The sequence below is a fragment of the Arachis ipaensis genome, chromosome B10 (assembly GCF_000816755.2).
Source record: "Arachis ipaensis cultivar K30076 chromosome B10, Araip1.1, whole genome shotgun sequence".
Lineage (NCBI taxonomy): Eukaryota > Viridiplantae > Streptophyta > Magnoliopsida > Fabales > Fabaceae > Arachis > Arachis ipaensis.
In genome coordinates this window covers 13,181,863-13,186,463 of record NC_029794.2, presented here as the reverse complement: position 1 = coordinate 13,186,463, position 4,601 = coordinate 13,181,863, and positions in this window count along the sequence as shown.

Below are 4,601 nucleotides of genomic sequence, written 5' to 3'. Positions count from 1 at the left end.
GCCAGGTTAAATTTTTAATCGTTGCCATTGATTATTTTACAAAATGGATAGAGGCAACACCATTGGCAAAAATAACTTCCGAAAAAATGATTTCTTTGTATGGAAAAATATACTATGCCGATTCGGTATTCCTCAATCAATTATTACTGATAACGACATACAATTTATAGATCAAAAGTTCACAAACTTCTTACAAAATTTTAAAATAGTTCAACAGTTCTCCTCTGTTGAACATCCGCAAACTAACGGTTTAGCCGAAGCTGCCAATAAGATCATTTTGCAGGGCCTTAAAAAGAAACTCGAAGACTCAAAAGGAGAATGGGCCGAGCTTATCCCCGAAGTACTATGGAGCTACAACACAACAGAACAATCATCAACAAAGGAAACCCCCTTTAGGCTGGTATACGAATGTGATGCCATGCTACCCATTGAGATCTCCCTACAAAATACCAGAACTACAAACGTCAACAAAATCAAAAACATCGAAAACAGAAGAACCGAGCTCGACCTCGTTGAAAAAAGCCGAGACAAATCAGCACTACAACAACTAGCTGCTAAACGAGCTATAGCTCGGAAATACAATAAGAAACTCAAACCGAGGACATTCTCAGAAGGAGACCTCGTTCTCAGAAGAATAGAAGATGTACGAAAACTACAAGGACACGGCAAGCTAAGCGCCAACTGGAAAGGTCCATTTCAAATCCAAAGAGTCATAGGCAAAGGAGCATACAAATTACAAAAGCTCGATGGAACTATCCTACCAAACAGTTGGAACACATCTTCTTTAAAAATATATTTCAGTTAGTCTATAAGTCGGACATGGTGATGCACTCTTTTTCCTACTACCAGATTTTATCCCTAAGGAGGGTTTTGCTAGAGAGGTTTTAATGAGGCACACAACCCCGCACTTCTTTCATTCATCATATTACAATACAAACACTAACTATTATCTACATTCTATCTCATATTCTACTCGTCCGATTACTACCAACAAATAATACTAAAATCCGAAGTATTCAAACACATTCTTCGCAAAAATCAAACATGTAATAGAAACATGAAACCAAATCCTAACATTACCAAATTTGTTTGGCTAAAAGCCAGCAGTTCAAAACAAACAAAGCCAAACGGCTATAAGTCTAGAAGTTCCAAACGTACATATACAAAAACAAACAGTCCACTATGAAACTAAACATTAAGGTTTTCACCCTCACCCTCAACACCATCATCGTCATCAACCAACTCATCACCAACGACTACTTTGCACGGATCCATGGCAGACAAATCCGCAGCAGGCACCAGAAGTTTTGCTTGTTCAACCGCCCTCTCAAATCCAGCTGCGAACATCTCAAGCCCATGATCCTCCTTCTCAGTCTCAAGCTGCTTTTTCTCAACACCAAGAACTATCAACCGAGCTTCCAAAGCAGCCTTATCCTCGTCAATATTCTTCCCAACACCCTCAGCGGGTGTTAGCTTATCTTGCAAAGAATCAACCAAACCAGAGCAGTACGAAGTTTATTCCCTTTCTCCAAATTATCCTGCATCAGCTGATCAACCCAGGGGCGGAGCTACCTATAACAAAAGGGGGGCAATGGCCCCTCCCAAACTTCAAATTTTCTTTATAAATTGTGTACAAATTTTATTTTAGTTCCCCTTAAAAATTTTATTTTACTTTTTTTCTATTACAAGATTAATTTTTGGCCCCTCCCTCAACTTCAACTTAGCTTCGCCTCTGGATCAACCGTAGCTCTATCAAATAAATCCCTAGCATGCTTCAACTCCTGTGTTCGGCCGATAGATATCAACTGAGCTCCCATCACCTAAAACAAACCAGCAAAACAAATAAAATCAAAACAAGCAAATGCTACCAGAGAGAGACGAATAAAGATACTACACCTGCAGATACTGACAAACCCCAATGTCACCAACCTCCTGAACGAGCTTGACATCGGCCGGATTCTGGCAATACTCATCAGCCACCATACTCAGCGGGAAATGTTCACTCCAAAGAGAAGTCAAATCCTCATCTCCTCGGTACCCATGCAGTACCCTATGGTTCTCAATAAAACGTTTCACTACTTCCAAATCAACATCCTTCCCGCCGAGCTTACCCTCGGCCACATCCACAAGCTTATCCTTTTTTACCTCACCCTTTTTTCGTTTAAAGTTCACCTTCTTAGGAGATGGTTGATTAACCTCAGCACCTTTCTCCGCCATAATATGGCTATTAGAACCTTGCTTCTCGACGTTCTTCGTCTGAAAATAAGCTCGCAGGCTACTCAAAGTCTCCTTAGGAGCCTTCTCAACTGCAAACAAATAAACAGGAAAGAAATTACAAACCATAACCAACCACATACAAACAAACTACACACAACAATTACCTATATATCCAACCAATGCATCTTTATCCATTTCCAACTCAAGAAGTTCAACAACCGACAACAAACCTGAAGAAGAAATATGATTAACTAAAAATTCTACAATCATCTTATTCCTATACTCCATCCCATCCATACCCAATATCTGTCTAGGCCTCGGAACCCAGAATAAAGGAAACCTCTCCAACAGGCATTCATCAACAAACCAGGAAAATTCACCCTCAGCAACACCAATCTTCAAAAACATAGATTTAAAACCCTTATATGAACTATATAAACTGAAAATGGCACGACCTGGGGCACTGGCAAGGTTCAACCAACAACCACGCCTAACCCCTTTACACTGAAACAAAGCAAAAAAGACTTCCAAAGAAGGCTCAATCTCTAAATACCCCATCAGAATCTGAAAAGCCCTAACAAATGCCCAGGAATTAGGGTGTAGCTGCGATGGTGCACACTTAAGCTGCATCAACACGCCACGTTCAAACTCAGAAAAAGGGAATTTCACACCTAAATCAACAAATACACAACTATACATGAAGAAGAACTCAAATCCCTCCTCGCGATGAAAGATGTGATCATCAGTACTGCATGGCACGAACCTAAGTTTAATATCACTACCTTCTCTAATCCACGAAGAAATTAACCCTAACTGCAACACACTTTGCTCATCGTCAAACACGGAAGCATACCCCTTAACCGACTCCGTCACCCAAGAAAACGAATTTACAGGATCCCAAACCCACACATCTTCCGCGAGTTTAACCTCTGCCTTACCCCTCACAACTATCCATATCTCAACCTTTTTTCCTTTTTCCATTTCGAAAATAAACATGCACATAGAAAACAAAAGGACAACAAGAGAAGAACAACTAACATTTCTTACTCATCTTCCGGAAACAGAAGCAAAAAGAAAAACAAATCCCAAAATTGGATACACAAAGAGTCCAATGAAAACCACCCACCAGCCCACTACCCTGTACCTTTTGTAAATGTTACATCTTCAAGAGCATTTCCCAGCCGTTGATAATAAAACCAAAAAAGCAAATCAATGGCCAGATCTCACCGCCGTTCCAATTTCCAACACGCATTAAATGAAACTATCTTTTCCAACATTCTCTTTCCTCCCTAAAGACACACACAAAAGGAATTACCGTGAAAATTCAAAATATTGACCTTTTTCTACTTTTCAAATCCGACAATAAACAAGTTAACCTTGGGGGCTCTGAGCTATAACTCAGCACATCAAAACACCAAAACCACCATACTCCAAAGTTGCCAACAATGAAACAACCTACCTCAGATCCTGGTCCCGAGTTATAACACTTTAAAAAGCTTAACCTGTTTATAGCTCGACTTCCGAAACAGGTCAACCTTGGGGGCTAGGATCCGTTAGCCTAAAACCGATTCATACCAATAATCTCGGAACCAGGATCAACACACAACTCCTCCGCAAATCTTTCCTCAAAACTACTCAAGCCCCGAATATCGAGCCACCAGCAAAGACTCCGTTCAAATCGATAACAAACAATACGGATAACTGCCTTCAGTAACTCCATTATATACGGGTGACTCACTTAGTCACATGTAGGCAATACATTCAATTTTACTCTGAATTACTTCACAACCTTATTTACTTGAGCGTTGGAGTCCCTTTGCAGGTGCTTAACGCCGCCTCCCCAGCAAGTAGACGACGTTCCATCCTTCCGCTCCAAGGAAAGCTGGTCTGAGTCCTAGCAGGATGAGCTATACCTCGGAGCACTCAGATTCGCGCAGGAACACTATTAATATATAATAGAAATGTAGTATCTATTGACTATTAATTTATTTATTATTTATTGATCTATTATCTATCTCTATATATATGGTGAGTTCTTTGATGACATAGTTTTGGATGGCTAAGAATAACTGTGTGTTGACTGACAAATAACCTTACAACATGTGGCATGTATGGTAACTCATAGAAAAGTGTATTAAAGGAGGAGTGTGATAAACGACAAACATTAATTGCAATGGCAAATATGAAAATTAGTTTTCGGAAAAGGAATTTTTGTGAGTATTGGAAAAGATCGAAAGAAATTAGGAACAACTAAAAAAAAGGCCGACCAATAATAGAAAAAAAGTGGTATTAAATAATTAAAATTATACAAAAATAATTATATTCAACCATTTGTAATATTTTGCCAAGTTAATATAATTTATAACAAATAATAAATAAACTCA